The sequence below is a fragment of the Rissa tridactyla genome, chromosome 8 (assembly GCF_028500815.1).
Source record: "Rissa tridactyla isolate bRisTri1 chromosome 8, bRisTri1.patW.cur.20221130, whole genome shotgun sequence".
Classification (NCBI taxonomy): Eukaryota; Metazoa; Chordata; class Aves; order Charadriiformes; family Laridae; genus Rissa; species Rissa tridactyla.
The window spans coordinates 50,095,290-50,120,155 of NC_071473.1; positions in this window are offsets into that span (position 1 = coordinate 50,095,290).

The following is a 24,866-nucleotide window of genomic DNA, read 5'->3' on the forward strand; positions in this document are numbered from 1 at the left end:
CTCCGAGCCTGGAGTAATGTATACAATTCAATAATACATGAAATTCAAAGCCACACATTAATCACATTCATGTTTAACTTTCAGATTTAAAACCCTGCAGGTTGGCTGGCCTTTGTTCTGCTAAGTGGAAGGGGGCATTCCAGCCTCTCTGTGCAGAGTTCAAAAGCTGCCTCGGGTAACAAGTGCAATTGGCTTTATAGACCTCATTGTATTCTCCCTTCGGGGCACAGTGAGAAGCTACTGCACAGGTTGGCCCCTTATCAGGCTGTTCAAAGGAAGAAAAGTTTGGATAGCAAAGGTTTGGCAGGTCAGTGCGAGGGGCTGCTTGCAAGTTCAGGAGGCCAAGACTGGAAAAGTGATGATGCTGCAAGTCAGAATCCAGCTGCATTGGCAGGTCTGGGCAGGAGGAGCAAATTATACAACAAACACTCCTTTCCTCCTGCCACCATCCAGCTTCCAAGCCCCTTGTTTTCATTAGTGCTAGCTCATTTGCAGATTTTTGTGAAAAGCATTTCATGTCAGAGTGCTTGTCTCTGATGTGCCTTTGTGTGTTGGATTATTATTAACTGTTCTCAGTGGTTACCTTTTGTCCAGGATTCACTCATCCAAGTGCTGCAGCTTCCTTGCCTCTGGCTGTTCAGACCCCAATTCTCCCTTTCTTTTTCACTCTACTCAAAATATGCTGTTGCACTATGCCTTTATTCTACCCTTTTCCCAGCCAGCCTGGCTTTCCAGGGCTCCACACAGGCAAATTAAGCCACAAGGAGCAAAGACTATTCTGCTGCCCTTTAGCAGCCCGCTGCCATAGGAACCTTCCTACTTGTTAATATCTCCACTGGCCGTAGTTATAAACACCACTGGGGTGCTGTGGCTAACCAGAGAGTAAATTTATTTGCAGTAGCTGATTTGCATCGGGATTATAGTCTTGGGTGATCCAGTCATAGCAAGATGTGGCAGTAGTGATGGTTGTGGTGTGGCTGCAGATATATTGGGAGTAACTTCAGGTGGACTAACTTGGGAGCTGGTAGGAGTCCAGCTGTGGTAATGTGGAGGTTAAGAAGGTTGCGAAAGCCTCACCAGAAACCTGGTAAATGGCAATTAATCTACAATATTTTGGCCATCGGGTAGTTTAAAAGTGCATCCACAGGGCTGTGATGACTTGTCCTCCAGCTTCCAAATCCTGGTGTGTCATCTCAGGTAAGACCCAAACTTAAGATGTTCTGTCTGAATGAGGGAGATGCAATGAGCATCCCAAGAGTGCTTATAAACATCCCAGAAAACAGGATACGGGACAGACTTTTTAGAAGTAAACACACTGGGCGACTTAGTGTGACTACCCATCACCAGCAAATGAGCCTGAACTTTGAAGTTAAATGGTCTAAATTCCTGAGAGTCCAAAGGTTTTACACAGTGGAGTGAAATGCCAAATTCTGCAGGCATATCAGAGGTACAGCATTGGATTAAGAGCTGTATATATAGTGATGACCTCTTGCTGGTGGGTCATCCAAGGACATTTTCTGCGCTAAACTCAGCTTCTGACGGTGCAAATCGTTAATAGCCATCAAAGTGGTGGAAGAATTTGATCCTGTGAGGTCCTCTCCAAAACCTAAGCAGGAGAATAAAAAAGTCTTTTAACAGGGGTTGGAATTCAAATGCCTGTTAAGATCAAGTAGTAAATTCATCACTCTCACTTGCAAAATTGTGGTCTGACAAACAGAGCAAAGACAGCATGGTCTGAAGGACTTTCATACAGGATACAAATACAGAGGTGCAACAGAGGGCATAATTTTCCTGGGCTGTCAGCTGGAGAGAAAATATTTTATGCAACAATGCTGAATTTAACTTGCAGTTTTAAAGTATATATTGTTCTTGTAGGGCCACACTGGGGTTTTAATGAAGCAAAACGGCAAAGCTCCCACTGACAGGGGTTTGGCCCTCAGCAACTTCGGTTCCGGAAGTTATTCTGTTACGTATTGTATGTAGAAAGAGGAAAGTTTCCAACCTATCAAGCTTTGATGCAAACAACTTTTCCTATTTAGGTCAAAAGGATGAAGTATGTCCTGTAAGCAGCATGCAAACATTTCCAAAAGGCTGGGTTATTGAATAGTACCTTGGAGTTTTAGCGAGAGATCACACAAGTGACTTTCCAAACTTACCCCGATGCTTCTGCACTCTCCAAATATATGGCAAAATGTGGAGCGGGCTTTTCAAAGGCGTTAAGCACCCCACCCCCATTTCAAGGGCTGTGTTAACTTGAAATCAATATAAAACCAGGTGTCTAACTTAGACAGTCCCTGGTGTTTCATAGTTAAAGGTTGCCATAAAGAGCAGTGTTAGTTAGGACATAGTGAAAGATCTCAGAGAAGTTCTGTTGACTTAAAAAGGAACAGGATTTGGCTCAGCTTCTGATCTAAAGGGTTTGACACACAAGCAAGCATCTGTCAGCTGCCCAGTAATAACTTGCTGTTGGTATATTCTGACCCTGTGACAATCCACAATAAGTGGAAAATAATTAGATTTAGTGTTTTTCTCTGTAACTCGTGGGAAAGCTACCCCATATTTGAAAAGAAAAAGGTCCCCCAGGGATATGAGCGTGCGTGTGGACTGAGAGAAGCTGGTGTGTGGTAGTTTGTTACATTGCAATCACTCATTTCTGTGTCGGAGCTCTGTGATACAGCAAGATCCATTTTTTCTAAAATCCCTTGTCTTTTCTGCTGCTTCCTTTCAATTGCCATTTTCCCTAAGAGAAGGGGAAGGGATTTCTGTCATGGCAGTCAGAGGCCAATACTGAAATTGTAAGTTTGATGCCCATATACCGTTTCTTCTTTCTGTTTTCCTGACTGATGGAGATAAGCCGTATCCCACTGCCCTAAGGGAACAAGACCCACGGTGGTGGTTCACTAATGGTTCTCTCAGCTTAGAATAACAAACTGCAGCTTTTGTTTACATCTATAAGGGTTAGATGGATGCTCACTCAACCACTGGAGGCTCCTGTCCTTCAAGGTGGGTTATAGCTGGAAGATGTCTTTATGATCAGCCAAACGGATCTAACCTCTGAAAACCTGACAGGCACCCACTGGTTCAGACTGTGGAAAACATTCATGCACAAATGATGGAAACATCCAATTCTTTCGTATCTCTTTTGTTTATATTATTTATTCATGTAAGGAAGGAGTCAAGTTTGAAGTGACACCTGTGCAAACAAAATCACATTTGTGATGTTGTGGAAGCTGTGGTGCCTCTTGAGCAAGCCCAGGAGGGATAAAGTGTTTCCAGAAGCCTGGGAAGAGCAGAGGTGGCTGGAATGCCTATGGAAGAGAAAGGACCGTGTCTCCCTGCCTCTGGTGCTGGACATTGGAGTGCCTACTAAATCTTCCAGTAGGTGGAGTGGGACCTGTTGGTGGTGCTGCACATGTCTTATCTCTCATAAGGCCTAGTTAGGTGTCAGAGGTTCTCAGTGGAGAACCAGGTTCTCTGGAAAACCTGGTGAGATCCATGGCAAGCTGACACGGCAGGGTGTCCTGAATGGAGGTATGTTCAGGGTGGCTGAAGACAGCGTCCACTGGGAGCATTAGCTCTCCGTGCTGGCAGTAACTAGCTGTTAGATGCAAAGGCAGCAGGAACTGGCACGTTTTGTTCAAAGTTTATAATTAGTGGCCTGTGAAGCGGAGTACAGTTCTCATCACACAAGGGGAAAGCTCAGAAAATAATATTTTTTCAATCCAAAGTGTGGGAAAATGAAACTCCTATGACATTCTAGAGAGGAGAAGCCAGTGGGTCTTTGCTTTATAGCAAGACAGAGGTGACTTACTCCTTCTAGAAACTGTAGGGCCTTCCTTGGGTACAGCTTAGCTCCCTGGCTTCGTGACAGTGCTCTGGCAGAGCAGAAGATTGGTTCCAATATCCCAAATTGTTGAAAATATAGTTAGGAATACTCTTTGAGAGAGCCTGAAATTAATGTGAGGCAACAGGTTATATCTCAAAGGACTTTTTCTTAGAAAGCAGTGTCTGATGAAAGACTTACAGTCTCTCTTCAGTTCATATGATGGCGAAAAAATATTTTAGCCACATTGCAGGCAGCCAGATAGTTCATAACAAGATTCAGTAACTTAACATGATCTTACTTGTATAGAACTTGCTGTTCTTTGATCCAACTAACTCAATCCAGGAGGGCTTTAAAAGGAGAGAAAGAAAGTGTTTCTAATTAAAAATTTGAAAAAAGTTTTCAAGAAAAAAACCCCAACAACAGAAGAACATCAGTTGTAGAATTATTTAGTTTAAAGAGTTTCCTAATTCTCCCCATGTTTCGACATGAAAGGTGGATCTTTGTTAAGTGGAATCGCTTGGCTACTGGCCCACACGCATGGGTAACAAGCCAATTTCTGCCCTACCTCCTCCCTGGACTGCTGATGTGCTGCAGCGTGGCAGGAGGAGACAGATGGACGTGAGCAGGAACACTGCAGAACTGGCAGAGTCAGCAGTTGATTGGATGCCATTTTTACAGCTGCTGGATGTTTGAATTTGGGAAAGGAAAGCCAACTCGTGATTTTAAGACAAGGTTAATTCCAGTCCTTTAGTGCCTCAACAGGGGAGTGAGCGGGAGTGACAAAGTCTTTGAGATTTTGCAACTTGTGAGCACGCTTCTCCTTGTCAACTTCTTAAGGTGACAAATTAGGAGAAAGGCTTTTTTTTGTTGTTAAATCTTTGGGGAGGAAAGTGTGTATGATAGTTCTTAAATAGGTTTAGGTCAGGGCAAAACTTATTTGATCTCGAGTTTCACTGCAATTTCAATCATTCTCTCTGCCATCTGGTGCCCATTTATAAGGTACAAAATAAGGAATCACTTAAAAGCATGCACAAGCAAATGTGAAATTTGTGCTAAAACAATGCACTGGGGGATTTTAATACAATTATTGACCCCTTCCTTGTTTGTCTCTCTAATGCTTACTTTGTTCTCTCTAGATCTCACAAGATATTGAATTTACTGGCTAGAGAAGAGCTGCAGACTAGAGAAAACAGAAAAATTTGCTGAGAAAGCAGAAGAAGAGGTTAGTGGAAAAATCTTGTTTTCTCTGGGCAAATAGTACTTATTCTCCTTGTGATCAACACCAGATACTCTCCAGCAATGGTTTCGTGTTTTTCACTCCACCCTGAAAGAGTTCGTCTAACCAGAACTGTTGCTTTACTGGTTTTACAGATTTGATAAAAAAATTCACAACACCATACCATCCATTTCAGATAACAGCAGATCAGTACTGGAAACCTTCCACCTCACAAATTCCCAGCTACCAAAGAGATTTACAGACAGTGGTGACAGCCCTAAGCTCTCTTGCTCTTGTTCTGCACGTTTGTCATGCAGGAGGCTTTTTATAGTTTGCAGGTAGATCTTAAATTTGTAATGTTAAGAAAAGCTGGTGAGTGTTTTGTGGCTGGCAGGCTGGGAGGGAGAAACGATGTGCATCTGATTTCTGGGTGAATCGCGCTCAGTACAAAACAAATGGTCAGTACTGCAAAAACCCCTGTGGCATGGATACTGTGAAACCTGCATGCTGTCACCACGGTTTGAAGTGCTCGTTCTTTGGCCCAGAATATGCAACCTTTTCTGGAAACTTAGCATTCAGTGCTCTCTACGTGTCTGGGCCCATGCCTCTGTGCCGGGAGAGAGCTGCTGGTGGGTTTCACCGAGCTGTTCTGAAAGTGGAAATGGGGGCAAGAGCCATAGTTTCAGTGGTGTCTTTTCAGTGGTGTCTCTTGTCTGCATCTGCTGCTTGTGTCCAGTCATCCCAGACTGTTCTCTTCCGCCCAGATCCGCCTGTCCTGGCTGAGACTACTTCAATCAATGAATGCAATGATTTCAGTATTTCCTATTCTAACTCTTGGACTAATGCTTAGGTCTCCGGCCTCTGATTTAGTTCCTTGCTTCCCAGATGCCAAGCAGCTATTTGGATCCTGTAACCAGGCTTTCCTTATGCTGGCAGAGCAAGTTGCCAGCATGGCCTCATTCCTATCAGTAGGCATGCTTTTATGTAGCCTCTTTGTTTCTCAGCCTGTTAGTTTTACCTGTCCCCAGGAGCAAGTGTTCAGCAGAGGAAGGATTGCACAGCCAGGCCCTGATGCATGACATCCATTTGTCTCGCTTGGAAATCCCGAGTTTTGAGGTCTGATAATTAAGTGTTTCATTAAGCTTGACGCTGCGGTGGAGCCTGGAAAAGTATGTGCTGTGTGTTAGAGCACTTTCACATGCCGGAGTGCGGGCCTCTGCTAGAAACAGCCACTGGGGGAGAGCTGTGGCTGCTGCATCGGATAAAATCTTTGTTTGAAAGGATCCGAGGGGGTCTCCGAGCGAGGAAGAGGTGCAGCTGACGGCAGCGTGTCCCAGTGTCAGGCTGAGCTGTGGACACACTGCACTACCTGCGGCCTCTTCCCCAGGAGCCTGCCCGTCGGAAGCAGAATGAGAAGAGAAGAGCTGTCCTTGGGGGAGGAGGAGATAGAGGAGGATATTGAGAAGGGCCAGAAAGTCCCGGGGAGCTGGAAGGCTGTCAGGAGGGAAAGACATGACTGGAAGGGTCCCAAAGACATTAAATGTGGGAAGGAGATTTTCTCTGCATCTTTAGATGAACTGGAAGGCGTTTGAGCATGGCTGGTTCCCTGTCAGCTCCTTATCGCCATATTCAGGCATCTCTCCAGAGCCCATCAGGAAAAAGAGGTTTCTTGATGAATCATTTGCACTGAGTAGTTCTGCCCGGACACCATAGCTGAAACGCGCTCTTTGGTCCTGCAGTTTGATGCAGCTCTACTGATCTACATCACATCTCCACTCAAAATCATTTTTGTCCTGAGAGAGACACTGCTCATCGTGATCAAAACAGTCTTATTTTAGAAAGAAAAAAAAGAGAATTAAATGGCAAACAGTTCCAGTAAAGGGAGTTAAATCTTAGAAAAAGACTTACGCTCCCACTGCTGTCAGGTTGTGCTGGAGTCAGCCATGTCAGCATTGCATTGGCCAATCTGATTTTCCCAAGTGCCAGCTGGGTTTTTGTGCTGTACCTGTACAAGAAAGAAAAACCTCGTATGATACTGAGAACTCCCTGTTTAGATGCCTGTGCATGGACAGATGATATGTACAGTCTTAGTTAGATAAAGGGTATTCTGCGGTTGGAAGAAAACACTGTGAAGCATTTCTTTTACACCAGTGGGAATGACCTGTGGTCTCTGCTTTTCTATTCAGCCTGCTGTTTATTGCTCACAAACAATGGAAATAGCTCACATTTAAAGCGTTTGCTCATCTTAAAACCAAGACCCAATCAAAAAGGAACTCTTTGAAAGAAGTTTTCAGCAATAATTTACTTCACTATAATATGAACAAGCTTGAACTGAAACTTTTATGACCTATGACTTGTCAGATTTTTCTTCACAGACCTTACCCTTTAGCACATTTTTCATGATAATACAAGCCAATCTGTTTATTATTTTCAATTTAAAAAAGTAAAAAAGTATTGCATCCTCATGAAAATTGCTTCATTGTTGGGCTGTTTGAGTGGTCAGTGTAATATATCATTGTTTGATCTGGCAGCGCCATCTATTTATAAGCTAGTATGTGTCAAACTATTTTTTTGGCAAAACTGGGAAGACACCTGGTTTAGTTTAGATTCCTCGCTATGTAATTCCAAACATCGCTCAGTCCTCTTGGATTGAAAACGCAGGCTAGGATCCAGACTTAAGAGTGCTGCTGTCATTCACAAGATGCTCAAGGGCCTCTGCTCTCAAGGTTCATGAGATCATAAATTCTTTTTTAATTTTTCTTTTTTCGTCGTTCAAGTCTAGGCACAAGCCCAAAGTAGGGTACATATTAAATGTAAGTGAGGTGCAGTCGGTCCCGTTCACTGTTTCGGAGAGAGTTGCCTGTATTGACCAATAGAGGTAGCAGCAAGGCAGTTAATGAAAGTTTGCTGATGAGATCAAGAGGAACGGGTCACCTTTGCAGAGCCATCATAAAACTGGGGAAAACAGCACAACCCTGGGCCATGTTAGGGAACAGGAATTAGAAAAAATGTATTATTTCTGCAGTTAAGTAACTTTAAGGGAGCTGATGTCTTTCAACTTGCTGTTAAAAGACGCTATTCAATAACAGCACAATAATGCCTTTACAGAGGTGTCTTTGTAGTTTACTAGTTCTCCCTTGTTAGAGCTGATATACGACATACTGTATCAGCACTATATTTTAATACAGTGCCCCTTTTGAGTCAGCTAGATTGTGCTATTAGACAAGATTCAAGATGTACATGTCACTGTTGCTTGGTTGTAAAGTTCAAGAGTTATATTGATGGATTCATATTGATTTCAACTATAATTGTTTACAGGTCACTGGGATCATCACTGTTGAGTGACTGGGATGATGAGAGTTGTAGTAGGTAATACTGCGTGTGTGTTCAGCACTTACATAAATGTAGTAGTAAAGATGAGGAAGCAGATGAGAGCGAGAGAAAGAGAGGTAGATGAGATAGGAAAAAGAAAGGTGTAGATCCTGACCATATGCCGTGTTCCTGGTTAAATCAGTGAACCTGGTCCTTTCTATCCACTAACATCATACCATTGCATCATTACCATGTTCAGCCTTTAGCAGGCTTTGTTTTTCCTCTGTGGTGGATCTTCTCTCTTCTAACCGAGAAAGAACCCTTTGCAAGGAGCTGGCCAGTTGTCTAAATAGGCTCCAGCCCCTCTTGATTATTTTCTCTTCATCCTCCTGGTGAGGGAGATAGGTGGTCTGGAAAACAGAGTCCAAGTGAAATGGTTCATGCCCAGAGCAGCTAAGCAAAACTATGCTTTGAGGCCAACTTATTTTTCATAATTTATCTTGTAACGTAAGCCAATGCAGTAGTTTAAGACAAATTTATTTTAAGCCTTAAAGGGCAAAGGACTTGTATATTTAACCACAGGCTAAGTTTGACTTAAGTACACTGAAGTCAGCAATGACTGTTACCTCGGTGACCTCCTATCTCCTACTAGGCAAAGTCCTTCTGTTTCTGCAGCCTGTGTTTAGACACTCCTTGGTAATACAGCCTTGACAGTACACTGGGAAGAAGAAATGGAGCTTGGTTGTGAGCGGATGCGTGGTTATTAGTGGCAGCTGAACACTTATCAATGTAGTGAGCAACACTGTGTCACCATTTCTAACATCTGTTAGGTACCCAGTTGTGCACCGAGTGAAGAGTTTGGCACCCAAACCCAGCATTGCCATCAGGCATCCTGCCGAGAGGGCTGTGAAAGGCTGCCAAGAGAAATAGCAAAGAGAAAAGGGTGTCTGAAATATTTTCCCTCGCGTTACTTCAGGTTACTCAAAGTACCTGCAGGCTGGATTCAACCAACTTCATGAGATTGTGCTTGACAGCCCAAAGCGGTCTGGTGCAGGGTGGTGCTGCGTTGCTCCGCTGGACAGGCTCTCTGTGAAAATACAGCCAGGTGGGGACACAGTAGTGACAGCCTTCTCTATAACAGACCTCAAGTACAACACTTGGCGAAGTGGAAGATGTACGCCTTAGACCTTCGTTAGCCCAGAGGCTTTCTGATCCACCTCTTTCCATTTCATCCTGGAAAATAACTTCAGATGAGGGAAGGGCATTCTCCAGCTTTCCCATTGAAGTTGCCGGGGCCAGAGGGAGCATTACTCTAGCCACAGAAGACATTCCCTTGTTTTTCAGTGGTCCCTGTGCTTAAAACTCTGTACATATTTCACTGTGTGGTTCTTTAATGCAAAATTCAGAAGCTGTCTAGTTAAATGGGATTTGTGTCTTATCTTTGTGGATTCTGGTATCTGAAATCCATCCAGCTTGCACTGTAAGTACCAAAGTGGTTCACTGGATCTGGCCCTACATATTTCTTCCATTTAAAATATGAAGTGTCATCTTCCTATTAATGGAGCATCTTCTCCGATATGGCCATTCCTTTTCTTAGTTGTCTTAATACCAATTCCAGGCTACTTAAATGAATGGAAATTACATGGATATGAATGACAAATACCTTAATTTAAAACCAGGCAATAACTGTGCCAGCCCAGTCTCTGATGGTTTCTAGGTCTGAAAAGGCAGATAAGTTAAGAACCTAGAGAAGGTAAAAGAAAACATTATTTTCAGGAGTCAGTAAAGGGGCTACATCTTCTGCGTTTGCATTCGAGATTCTTTCCTGTAACTCTTGCAGAAGCAGTGGGACAGACTATCCCCCACTATATCATTTCTTTGAGCATATATTGGGTTTGAGTTGTTATCCAGTGAGAGAAAGCAGGATGTTGTGGATTGGAAGCATTTCATACTGACTCTGTGTGGACTGAGAATTCAGTCCTGGAGACAGTGAGACATTTTCATTTTTGTTTTTCCTATGCTAGTAGACCACTGTAGAAGCAGCACTTTCCAGCTTCTTAAAAAATAAGAAAAAATGTGAACATTTTCACAGCTTTTAAATGTAACATTTAATTTTTAAACACTTCTATCTCTGTGTCCAGAGCCTGGGATGATTGCAGACTTTATCAGATTAACATTCCGTAATAAATGTGAACATGTTGAGCTAATTCTTAGACTGTTACCAGCCTGTCCTCGAAGGACATGAATATCCTTCAGTTTCCTGTAAGGGATGGCATTTTATTTCTTGTTTTGCCAGTTTTCAGGACCCCAAGATCTTTTATTATCTGAACCTTGGGTTTTTGAAACACTGTGTCACCTTTTCCACTGTAGGGCTTTGTTGAAAACTTAGTATTTCTTGGACACAGTGTGCCGGCACTTATCCAACAGTTAGAGAGCGGAGATTCACAGTAATAGGAATACGACTCAAAGTACTCACATCAGGCTTAAGAATGTCTTTTTACCTTGCAGTCAATTACACATCTTTGTTCTGCTCCCTTAATACTTCTGACTTCTCTGCTTCCTATTGTACCTATTCGTTACAACTAATGAGCTCAGTCTTTCATATTTGTCCTTAATATCATAAGGGCAAAGAGGATACAAGCAGTTGGATCGACTAAATGATTTTGTCTTCCTTTTGCAATATGGAATCCCAATACGGGATTCTTGCTGCTCCTGAAGATTTGTTAGCTTAGCCCTGACAATGAACTCTAATTCCAGTTCTGTACATATCATAGGAAAAAGCGTGGCCTCTTCCAGTGGTGGAGGCATAGAATTGTTTTATGAGTGTGTTACACAAAACACCACAAGCTAGTAGATTCTGATTTTTATTTGGTGGTAATCTTGATCAATAGCAGCTAAATCATTTACAGAAGAAAAATAAATGGGAAGAAAATATCACATTTATATTCCAGCTGTGCAAAGGGATCTTGGGTTTTCCCCCATCTCCTCCTCCCAGAGCTTGTCAGCAGTAGGAATTCATAGTAATAAAAGCCAGACTTATTTCCAATGCAGGTGTTTCTAGAGTGATTGTAATCTTTCTGATTAACTGCATCTGCAAGACATCTCATCATTACAGGCAAAGCAGAAGTTATGAAGGAAGGTGCCCGTAAAGCAGTGAACTGGCAATTAAATTAATATTATAGGCTCTGAGACATGGGATTGCATGGGGAGTCTGGAAATACAGTAAAGATAGGTCTGAAGATGTCATTATGCCACCAAAATCTTTGAAGCTTGCAGCAGAATAATGGACTGGCAAAGGCAAAGGAGCCCAATGTGATTAGGTAGTGCTGAAATCCAGCTTTTGGAGATTAAGCTGCATTACTAAGATCAGGGGCCCTTATCAAACTCAGTCCCAGCAGACTGCTCTAAGTCATCTGCCCTAAGTCATCAAGGAAATGGCTGCAGAAAAGTAAAGTGCTGATCTTGTGAAAATGGCATTTTACTGCTTGTGAAAGTCCCTAGGATGACAGCCTTGGAGACTGGGATCTGGTTTCCTCACGCAGAGCAGCAACATAAGGTTTGGTACATTACAAACTGAGTGGTCTCACGCTGTATTTGGAATAACAAGATTTAATTGAGAGGGAAATTGATTAACAGTTGCTAATCAAGGCCACATTTTCTTCTAGCCTCTTAGTTGGGGCATGTGAAACATTTGTGAATGGTTGTCATTCCAAGCTGAAGTTTTAGTGAGAGCAGGATTAACTTATACATGTAAAGTGCATATGGTGTAACCTGCCTAGAAGTTTTCATAGTCTTTATGGCCACAGTCTGAGTAGGGTTGTCACAAAAGGGTGGGACTGGGAAAGGTGGAGCAGACCTCATCTTCCTGATGGCAACGTTATCCCCTTCTGCTCACCCTTGCTGCTGCTGGCAGATCTTATTCCAGATCTTTCTTGATTGCATAGGACTGAGATTTCTTTCCCTACAGCTCACTGCTATTCTGAGCCCTCCAGTCATAACAGGATATTGTCCCCACAGCAACCTTTTGAGGTGAGAAGTTACTTCCATACAATCAGATGCAAAAATAGGAGGTTATCCACAACATGTGTCAGGTTTTGAACCCTTGAGTGCCAGGCCAAAACCCTGTTTTTGAGATAGTCCATCCTGCTTTGTGGTGTAAAACGAGCTGACATATGGATGTGTGGCACAAACAATTAAACTGTCCTTTCTCAACAAGAGGTATGACAGTCCTTTGCTTTTCCCATCAGTACTCGTAGAGAGACAAATGAAAGGAATCCTTCAGTGTCATACAGCCGTGACCTAAAGTCAAAAGGCTGTCGAAGTTGTTACTGGAGGAGATCCAGTTGTAGAAAGAAAAATTCTTGCCAAATCAGCAAGAGAAAGTTGACTGAAATATGTTTGAACAGACAGATTGTTCAGCCATCTATGCAGCTGGCTCAATAGAGGAAACAGTTATTCCTGGGTAATTGGAAGCAACTACGTGTATATATGTATAAAAAAATATAAAAAGATATATTGAACAATCTTTCTAGTTGTCACCGTTTCTCTCAGTGAGAGGTCTGAAATCCGAGGGTAGTAGGTGGAGAACTCAAACCTAGAAATTCAGTGTTGGTACCCTCCCACCCCATCTCCCTTGGTAAGCCCCTACTTTGTCATCCGAGTACACGGCTCTGGATACTGCTGAGCACTTGTTCTGCACAGTGGGAGATGGTGTTTCACATACACCAACCAGCTGTCCCCGTTCTGGCCTGCCTTAACAAGCCATACCTGATTTCCTTTGCTTCATCATATATCGTGAAACAGGGAGAGCCATTTGGTTTAGTGAACCTGGTTGCTAAATCCACAGATGGGGTTTCATAAACAGCTAAATATCAATGCAGAACCACGGCATGTACTTGTTAGGAAAACATTTCAAATGCCCAATTCTGCATTAATTTGCATTCTAGGACTTGGCAGCAGCACCACATTTCATATTTGTTTTGGGATACTGCAAGAAGAGAATTTGTTCCCTTCGAGCATTTACCCTTCCCTGCTGTCCTGTCCCTGCTGGGCTAACAGCAGGACACAGCAGCTCGGGACCTGGCCCTCCCAGTGGTAGCTGAAGGGTTAAACTGAGCCCCGAGCACTTGTTCTTCCACCATACCCTGCACTCCTCACTCTCCAGGATTTACGGTCATCTAGTCACATGTTAAAAAGATTATTGGAAAAATATGTAAATGAAAGTTAATAAGTGTAGCAGAGCGGTGTAAAAGCAGACTTATTAGCAACAGGATGCATGGCTCTGCACATGCTACATTTCTGTTGCTGGAAACATCATCAAAGTGCTTTCCAAGGCTGCGAGGCCCAGATGGATTTTACATCTTTATGCATCAGCCCTGAGCCAAAGCTGAATTCACAGGTGAAGCTGACACCGCAGCACGTGGGGAGGTGCCTGGGTTGCACGCCTGTCCCTCACCCGGGCTCCAGTTCTGGCTCCCAGGAGAAGCCGAGGTCTCCTCAGAAAAGTGGCTTTGGGGAGAACTTTGCTAAAAATAATAATTAAAAAAAAAATGGTGCAAAAGGACAGCTTTGCTTCTGCACTGGGAATTTAATGAGGCTTTGGCCTTTAGGCTGAAAATACACATCACAGCTATTCCCTTTCCAAGCCCATTGGAGCTTTTTCCCCTCAAGAGGCAACACGTCTTTTTGCCAGCAGCCCACAGGGCAGTGCTTTATCCTTGTTCTTTTCTCCCACTGCTGGCAAAGAAATTTTAGACTTAAATAGCAAAACACCCGTGCCACAAAACGCATCTGCTGTCAGCACCCACGTGGCTTATGGCTAGGATTTCTGGGGCAGGTAACGGCAGTGAAAACCAGCCTGGGCGGCAGGAGACTGAGTAGAAAGAGCAGAAGCCTGTTTTCCTCAGAGAATCTGCCTTCCCTGTTGCAGGCTCTGCTCTCCCGAGAGAGCGATCCGCCTGCTGTGTAACTGATGGAGAGATTTCACATACCCGGTACCCCAGGGGAGAACCAGAGCCAGGTCTGTGGGTATCCTCAAGTTTTCAGGAAAAGGTCTAGATTGCAAAATTTGGGAATTAATATTATTTAAATGTCAAACAGTTAGGTATACTTGAGCTATACTCTGCAGAGCCCCTCTTGAATTCCATAACAGAGGCTGTCAGCGCACGAGGCTGGATCCCATTCTGTAGCCTAGAGCTACAGCCCACTAAATTCCCTGTCTGTAATGGCATTTGCTCTTTGATTACCCAAACACCACGGATCCCTTTTGCATCGGGAGCAGAGCGTTTGGAGCAGGAGTCAGCTCTGCGCTGCTCTCTCTCTGCTGGGAGGACAACGCTGCTCTCCAGCGGGCCCCGTGCCCAGATCCACGCTGTGCGCCAGCGGGCTAGGGACTCTGCTGCACACATTCGCCCGCTTCATCGGGAACCAGATGGGCGTATTCAAGTCACCTTAAATCTGGTCTTTGGAAACCTCAAACTGAGGCAGCCTTTAAAAAAAAAAAGCCCTCAAACAATAACAACAAAACCAGCATGTGACTAAAAGCTGGAAAGAGGCACTGCCAGGATTTCTCTTGGCAACCCATCATTCTAAGAATCTGCTTCTTGCCACACTTGTGCAAGGCACATTATTGAACATTTCCTGACTATTTGCCCAGGATGCTATAAATGCTGTCCAAATAGCAGGGTCTCGCCTGCCGCTTTGATACATCTGGCTAAATTGCATTAAGCAGCACGCCAGAGGCTGATGGAGTCCCCACAGGACGTGCTCTGTCTGTCAGGCTCTCCAAAGAGCCCGGGTGATGAATGATAGCGCTAACATTAAACAGCTTGCCTGTGATGTTTTTCAAGTGTCCCTCCCCAACAGCTCGCCTGCTGCCCTGTCTTCTAGGAGATAACCCAGCACAACAGAACATTACCTCATTAAGAAAGCTAGCTCTAATTAAAAACAGACAGGGCATCACCTCCCTTATATTAGCTTGAAGGGTCCGCCCTGCCATTTAAATTCTTTGGAAGATTAATGCCAATACACATTGTGAAGAGTGACGTTCTTAGAAGTAATCATGTTAGATGTGATGAAAGTCAGCATCAACAATAAAAATTGTAATTGCAGGGTCTTCAGATGTTCATGCCATACTCTGGAGGGGGTATGTGTATGTGGGGGGGTGCGTGTGTAAGAGGGATCTCTCCATCCTTAGCTTAGAAGAAATGGAGAGACACGATTTTGTCCAAACCCCATATTAATACCATCCAGACGTATTGTTTAGACCCAGGTTCTGTATCACTACAATATACCTGTCTGTACCCAAAGAAAGACCATATCAGCTGACGAATATCAAGAACAATTCACAGGACACCTATGGCAGAGCCTTCTACAAAGATCCTGTCACATCAACTCCTCTGTTCTTCCCATTACTCTGAGTTTCAGGGTAAAGAAGGGCCAGGTAAGAGATGGATTTGGCTGGCCCCAGAATGGGTGGAAAAGAAAGGGGAAAATGAATCATATCCATGAACTCACAGCTCAGTTTTCATGGCACTCAGGTTTTGCTTCCCTGATGACTCTCTGGTTTATTTTAAACCAAAGGTTTTAAGTTCAAAAATGACTTAATTTGGAATAATTTGAAGCAAGCCAGTAGCATCACTTAAGTCACTACTTATTTTGCCTTATTCCTACAGAACGTTTGGCACAGCGCACTGCCATGATTTGTGCAGAATTCCCATTGCAGGAGTGGCCTGACACAATGGAAGCACTTTTTACTTCAGGATTTTACTGCCACCACCTGACTGACAAACCTAAGGCCTCCAGGCAATGAGCACTGTCGGTGACCGCAGCACAGGCTTCAGCGAGCCCGTTCCACACTGCCCCTCAGGTATGTCAATACAAGCAGTTGTGTTGTCTGCCGGTGAGACAAAATCTGGTTTTGCAATGTGTATCAGTTTCCTAGGGTGGTTTGTCACCCTGCCACCCCCAGTGATGGTACTGGGAGATAAAGTGGAAAAAAACCTCAACCCAACCACACCAGAAGCAGCAGTAAGTATAACCTGCATCTAAGCTGTGCGGCGCTGTTTTCAGCGGGGCAGTAGGAGGAGAATAACCTTTCCTGCCTGAACTTTGGCTGTTCACCTCTAACCTCAGAGCACCAGAGCTCCCTTCTTTCCCTTCCAGAGGCCTCAAGTTCAACCTCTATTATTGAGGGCCCACCTAGGAGTCCCTTGTTTGGATGGTGTATTCAGTTCATATTAAACTGTTCAGTAGCCAAGATATAAGAGTACCTGTGGATTCATGTTTCTTTTAGGGAGCCCAGAGGTCCAGAAGCATTATGGCATATCCAATACGTGTACAGCTGACAATAGCCTATTTTAAGAATATGTACTAACCTTATCAGGTGCCGTCTGCTCGACTGAATGAGAGTTCCCAGTTACTCAGATCACAATTATCTTAAGTTATGATGATTTGTGTACTAAACAGCCTTTTTTTTTTTTTTTCATTGATGAGATGATCCTAGAAGCCATTAAAAGCTTGCTTAGCAGCCCACTATACTGGAAAACTTTTACAACACAAAAGATGCATTTTAAGTTGTCAAGCGTCATGTAAACAGTCAAATGCAGTTGTCTCTGGGTGGAAAAGCTGAAGAGGTTTGTTTGAGGAAAGGAGGCATGGCAGAATAATAAAAAAAAAAAAGTGTTTAGATATCTATAGATACAGCCTATAGAACTATAGATACTTTATAGTTTGCAGTGCGTCATTTCGATACAGACTATTACTGAGCCGCCTTCCAGATCCCTCTCCCATTTTGGACATCCTTTGAAGCAACTCCTCCAGAGGACTTAACTAGATGTAGTCTGTGACCTGAAGAAATGGCTGTCTGAAACGCAGATGGCATGGGCAATGATTTCAGGTCATGGTGGCACCTACACTTTGGCAATATTTTATGAAGAGTGCTAAACAAAAAACATATACTTGGTCAAGGTGGAGCCACATGGCTGCTTAATTAGCTGGTGTCTTGGACAAAACATCTAGAACCACTCAGTATAATCTGTAAGTTCATCACACGTTTAGTGGAAACAGGTATCCTGGAAGAAGGCTACTCATCTGCTGTGCATGTCTCTCCCCTAGCAAATGTTTGGCTCAGAACCTCAGCAAGGGAATTGAGATTTAAAACCGAAACACTAGACTTAATGCTCACCTTAATGTGCATGTAGGGACCTAAGAATGGATTTCATGGGGAAGAGCCAATTTGGATCCTTGCCCAAATCTTAGTCCCCAGTGTCAAGGCTCAAGAATGATCAGGTGCAATAAAAAAAAACCAACCAAAACCAAAACAAAACCCCCCTGCTTCTTATTTCTGAGTTCTCCAGTTTCTGGTTCCTGCCAGTGTTCAAAGTGAGATTGTAAAGTACTCCAAGAACATCTGTTTTCTAGCAGGACCCAAATTATCAGGAAGACATGGAAAGGTACCAAGAAAACCTGTTATCAGAAGATCATCAGTCTAGTTATAGAAGGTCATCTGGAGAGGGCAGGAAGCCTTAGAGAAGCTGGAAGACTTTTGAGGTGCTTCTGTCAGTAGTTACAGCACAAGTTCACTGGGTTCTTAGAATCGTAACTGGCCTTACAGCTCCACGTGGGCTCCTACCCCTCCATTTATGGTGGTCTTTAGAGTTGCAGACAAATTCTTTTAATTCATTAAGCATTATCCCTGTTGGGAGTGTGATCCGGAAGTCTTCGTGATGCTTTGAAGCGTTACAGGTTTAAAAAACAAAACAAACCCAGCCAATAAATTACTTTTTCAGTTTGCTTTTGAATAATCTGCAATAGTCATAAAATCAAAGAGGAAATCATAAAATTCGATATTCACACGTGTTAATAACAAAGTGGAAATGGCTTTTAAAAGCTCTCAACCTCAGTCCGTGCTGCATCCTGCCTGGTAGTTCCTTAAGGGATCCCTTGAAGAATATAAGTGGCAGAAGTTCTGGTAGAGCAGAGCGCCAGCTAGACTTCTCTACTTCGGTGGTAAGACCCACACCTCCATCCAAAACTGACTAGTTACATATTCACACTCTCACTTGCACACAAGGAGATAACTACAAATTAAACTGCTCGCAGCCATGGAAAATTGCTAAAGGAGAGGGTAGAACTTGTTGATCTCAGAGTGTTGAAGCAGATCGGTTTGTGGCACGGCAAGCATAACCTATTACACATCTGTCCTTCAGAAACATGCACTTCTAGCATGTAAATTCACCTTGGCTTAGTAGTAAGCTGCTGCTCTTTACCACCCTGCCCATCATAACCTTTGTAGCCATAATATGTCAACTCTTAAAACATCCTATTTTCTTCCTTCCTGGAACTAGATCACCTTCCACCATTTTACTGGTTTACATGCCAAAATTTGATGAAAGCTTTTGATTAAGACATTTTTTCTTCATTGCTTCATCAATTCCTCTAGTAGATAATTTTTTTATCAGTAACTTAATACAGTACCAAAGGGTATTCAGTGTACTGTTTTCCAAGCTGATTGCTTGCAACACTGCTGAGTTAGTGGTACGCTTGCCCCAAAGCACTTAAAGCATAAGGAGTCTATAGCTCCTTAATTCTGTTTAGGTCTAGTGCAATGGATTGGATCATTTGACTGTTCTCCCCTCAAGGAAGGCTGGCATATGGTTTGGCATATACAGCACACTTAAAGGTTGTGGAGTCTTTTGCAGTTAACCCAGACCCTACTTTCATTTTCAGGTAACTGTGCAGTAGAATTGACCCCATAAACTGTCCCAGCAACATACAGTGGATTTGCAACCTCAAAACAGCTTTCAGAAGGGCCAGGGCAGCCACAGCTCAGGAGCACCTTACCTGCAGGTTACCTTCCTGATGAAGATCACATTACAAGACCATCTTATTGCAGTAGTCTTCAAGAAGCTAGTGTAGTATCTTAGCATGTCCTTGTTGTGCACAAGGGGGTGTAATGAGAAATAGAAGGATGAAACAACGCAAATGTCGGCTGACAAATGTTTCCTGACAACATGACAAGGAGGATGTGCTGTTCTACAAAGAGGAGTCTAGCAAGTCATGGCAGGTAGTGGGTCACCTCATTTAGATCTGTCCTGACGAATGCAGATGTTGGGCATAGCTAACTTTCTAATGCGCTAGGAGACAGTGTTTTTATAGCCCAAGTTACTTCACTCATCAAGGTAATTGGTTTCAGCTGAAAACAGCTACACTCCCTCACGCCTGCCTCTTGGCAGACCAAGCAGACACCTGCACTAACTAAGCAGGACTTTTTTTTATTTTATTTATTTTTTTTTAATGCTTCTGATACTACATTAGGCTGCTAAGCAAGGTCCAGACTTTTAGGAATTCTGTATTAGCAAGACCTCCAGACGTTCTGTCTCTCTGTAAACGAGGAAACTCTCACCTGAGCCTCTGACACCTGAGGGCAGTGCCTGTCGCATTTGATGGGAGCAGAGGAACACCTATGCCTTGGCCTGCAACACTACATGACGATGCATCAGTTACTTCAGGGCTGCCTGCGTGGGACAGGCAAATTCCCGTACTTCAACATTACATTAATGCAGAAACTGCCCCAGCCCACTTAAGAAGGATTGTTTGAGCATAGTCAGGTATTTGTGTTAACTTCTTTTACTGCAAGTTGAGTCCTTTAAATAAGACTTGCAAACAGAGCTGAGGAGAGAATGCTTCTCTCATTCGCTAAAAACTGGCAATCTCAAGCTCTTTTTCCTGCTGAGAGTCATTACAAAAGCAGAAACAGCTCACAATAGACTAAACTTATTCCCTTGGGATGGGGTAAAGCCCATCTTCCATCCTGGCCGGGCCTAGGGATATTCAGAGTTGCCTTGGCATTAAGTAAAGATGCATTTCTGAAGAGTTTTAACTAAGACATTTTCCAGGAGAACACATGTCAAAATGGTCCTAACCAGACCTTACAATAGAGTCAATCAGTCACACGTTTTGGGAGGTTCAATGGTTAATTGCAGCTTCTAGTTCTGTTGCAGGCAGGATTTGACACAGCTGGGACTGGTTAAATAAGAAACTTGAGACTTGTGATGACACTATTGCAGGCCTAAACATTAGCCTGGGCTAATGACAACAGATCTCTCTCCTCAGCACCAAAGGTAACGATCAAAATAGCCTTGGATGTGTCTTGCTCATTTGCAGATCCAGGATGTTTCAGGCTGTACTGCACAAATCCCCCAGCACAGACTCAGTTGTGATCTTTACTTGCAGCAAGTAAACGGGGCACACTCTTGACCTTAGCTTCTCACTGATGCTTAGACTCCCTATTTTAACTCTAACCTTCCAATTCCCACAATCCCCTTCCAAGGGGGAAGGGCCTCTAATTCCCCACAAGCCCTCTAGAACATAAACACAACACCAACCTTCAGATAGAAGAATTTATTTGCCTAAGAAAGCTTTTGCAGAGAATGAACTAGTTCCTGACTGTAGAATTAGGGTTTAGCCATATAAACTCACTTTGGGGTCTGTAGTACAGGATATGAACATGAATGAAACATTAAAAATATGAGTTGAGAATAAAAGCTCTCCCTAAATCTCCCTTATTGTATAAGCTGCTATGAATTAAAGCCCTTTCAGGCTGATTTTTAGTCATCAACATAATTATTTAGGAACATTTTCCAGACCAGTGTTTTTTACAAGTATTTTAACAACCTGCAAATCAGGAAACTGTAAATCAGAGAAATGAACTGAAATCAGCAATCACAAGGCAGGAGGCCCCTGGCTTAGACTGTGACAGCATGCCGTGAATAGCAGCAGCTCTGTTCCCGTGCTTGCAAACACTGGGAATGATTGCTAGGGATAGGCCTGAGCTAAAAGCCACTGGAGCCTGGGACTCGACAAGGTTGAGAGAATTCAACTCCAGTGCTGGGAGCCAGAACACACTCAGATCCTGTTCTCGTGGTGAAAGATGGGGCATGGCAACACCCTGGGTTTAGATTCTCTCTTTCCTCCTCTCCAAGCAGGACAAACCTAAACCCAAAAGCTCTTTGCAAGCATCATCTTCCTTTCCCCAGAATGAATCAGTTCTGCCTCACTTGCAAACACCAAACTTGAGGCAATAAGTTTATTAGCCTTAGGAAGAGCAAACCTTAAGTTTAATGCCAAAAAAATACAGCTGTATGCTTTCTAGAGGTACAGTCCATCATCAGCCTGGGTCAGCCTCGCCTCAAAGCAGAATACAGAACAGTGTAAGTATGGCCTCAGTTTCCCTGGAAAGTTGTTTCGTAGCCAAGTGAGACAGTTTATTCACAAGTATTCAACACTGGAGGACTCTAATTCAGCCTTTGCAAATATGGTTGAGTGGCAGCCCTTGGATTCAATGGTCACCAACCTGTAAGGCAGATGTCTAATCTTTGATAAAGGAGTCATGTGCCAGAAACCAAAATCATGCCTGTCCCAAGCTTATGACATGGCAGAAAAGTGAACCAGTGAAATCCCTACGCCGTTCTGCCTGGGAATGAAGTGTCATGATTAATGGCTTTCCTAGGAGCAAGTGACAGCATATAGAAGTTTAAAGGTGAAATCTCGCATCTTGCTACAAGAGGCCGAGAGACCGACCACATTACAGGCCTATAAAATCTGCCATTGAGAATATGACAATTACTGTTAACTAAAAGATGTCACAGCTCTGAGATCTCTGCTCCAATACATTCAATACTTCTCTCAACCAAAGCATGGATTTTCAAACCCATTTGCGCAGACACCCAGGTACCTGCAAGTTAAGGTCTTGTACCTTAAAGTTATTTGCCATCTCCTGAGATCCTGTCTCCAACTTTCTGGGCTTTAGTTGCATCATCTGCAGAAAAACTAGACATTGCTTTGGCCAAGCCTGAGAAGTGGCCAGAGAGCCACCTTAGAGCTTCAGAAAGTTAGTGGAGCTTGTTTAGGGTAAGACAACAATCAGCATGTTAGCTGTGCCTTGAGAAACACGTTAAGATTTGCTACAGGTGTATTAACTGAAGAGGAAAGAAGCAGTGTGCCCTCATACATCCAAGGAGTTTGCTAAAGCAGAACAAGTGAGGAACCCACGGACCTCTACAATGGTGCAAGGACTAGCAGTGCCCTAGGAAGAAAAGGCGTCTGTCGTTACAGTACCTCCCCTGGGCTGGATTTCTAACCTTCCCTATGAAACAGAAACTGTCCATGAACGAAGTCTAAAATCACTAAGGAAATACTGCGTTTTACAATGGGATGTATAGGTCCAGCAAGATTTGAGAAGATTGCTTTTTCACAAGCTCACAGCTCTTAAGTGTCCCAAATACAAGACAGATCTCATCCTGTGAGAAGAGTGGGGAGGCGTATTAAGTCTCAGGCCTATTCTTCATTCTTGCAAGTATAGGGATTTGTTCGCACGGTGGCCCATCTGAATGTAGTTCATCTAATCCTCCATCAGGTATTGCTCAGGGCACACTCTTACCAGGTCAATCTACAGCAAAGCTTCAGTTATTTGAAAAGTCTCTATAAGGATGTGGTACAACTGTGAAAAAAAAAGAACCTTAAGCAAAAATAAACAATAGCAAAATAAAACTCCTATATTTAATTTCCTTCTTAGCTAGTAGCTACCCAAGACATCAAAAGAGTTCTCCCCTCCACCCCCCTCAGAAAAAAATATGTTAATTTAAGCCCTGCAGAGCCACTTATATAGCCAGATAACTTGAGGCTGCATTAATGATTACTGATGCTTGGCTGTAACCACACCCAGTGAATGTATAAAAGGTGAGATCCAGGAGCTTCTCTCTTATAAAAGGACTGACGTGGGGAAAAGGGTGGGAGGAAGATTAATAGGTTGTATGAGTCTTATTCTTTTCTGAATAATAATGTTTCCTATATGGGTCTTGAGAAGAGTCTTTCTATTGTTTCTGAGAGGCTTTGTGCTTTTTTTTTGCCTCATTCTATCTATCTATCTCCAGCGTTTTCCCTAGGCTTTGCAAGTTTCTGTTCTAGCACAGAATAGACTAGTGTTCTCTGAAGCAAAGTGGTGGCTCTCCTTGCTGAACTTCCTTCCATAAGGAAAAAGCACTGGGGTTACCAGGAGGGCTGGCAGCAATATCTTAAGCAGTCTTTTGAAAGTTTTCAAAAAAAAAAAAAAAATCATAGCAAACAACACACACAAAGCTATTCAGTGCTCCCATCTCCTTGTACAGGCTGTCAGAAATGCTGGCAGCTGCTGCGAGGAGCTGAAAAAATCATCATTATACTTTAGCCAGCTTGAAATCAAATAATATGCGCCCACAAAAGGTTTTCATTTTGGAGCTATTGTGCCTGGCCTGTTTTGGAGGAGGGGAGAAAGAGACCTATTGTCTCTTAAAAAGCAAAACAGTGGCCTGGTTTTAGTTCTGCAGGAATGGAGCGATCTGTGTGCTATTAGCCGACAGTAAAGACATCCTCTTTGCAGAGCTTGCTCACTGCTCCACTTAGTTTGCAACTGGTAACTGCCAAATCCCCACAGGGTAAGAGGCCTTGCACTCCAGCTGTTGGAGAAGTAATATCCCCCACTGCTCAGCATGATAGGAGAGTAATAAAAACATCATTTCTAATAGGAAAATGATGCTTGCAGAAGCAAATAGAGACCGGCTTGCTTAACAGAGAGGGGGCTTTGGGAAGGACAAAGCCATCCTCAGCAAGCTCGTGGATGAAACCTTGAAGAGATCAAGAAGTGTCCCGGAATCCCTCAAATATTGGCAGATAGTGAAACTTTATAGGCATTTGTAATTGCTATCTAAAGTGCTGTTAAACTTTTAATAGACCCGACAATTCTTTATGAAAAAGATATTTAGGAGCTTTCTAAAAGAAAAATACTCCTATTTTCAAGGAATTACTGCAACTTTTCTCAGAGCCTCCCTTTTGTTTCTGACTCTACTTTTCTAAACAAAAGCCATTATCACAGAAAACTACTGGCTGCGGGCACGACGTATCCACAGTATTTGAGTTCTGTCTTTGTCAAGGACTTAGCACTGATCACAACTGTGAGTACAGAGCAGTTGAATGACACTTTTATAGTCAATTTTTCATTATACAATCTTGCTCGGGTGCTCTTAAAAATCTATAGGAAAGTTTGTACCAACACCGTAAACTTCGTAATTATTTCATCATGGCCTATCGTGCTCAAGCCTGTTTGTAGAAGCTCTCTTCAGGTTACAAAAAAAATGGATTTGTTAGGGAAGAAATTCCCTGAGAAGGGAGAAAACCTGAATTTGTTGCATGGGCTTGGTACAAAAGCTGGAGTTGCTAATTCTGAAGCGATCTCTCTCCAGCTGCCTCACGCACTGAGCTGGTCTCCAGGAGTTGCTCAACACCCATATGTTTCATCAGTTAGGCTTTGGAATAACAACATACGCAGTAGGTTTCTTTACCCTTATCTGTTCAGGAAGTCCCTTTGCAGAGAATTGCTCTTGGCAGGGAAAGTGTCAGCATAGTTCATGCCGATGAGATCACTGGGAATTAACTGGCTTTGGTGGTATCCCATGCTGCCTCGTTGCAAGAGAGAAG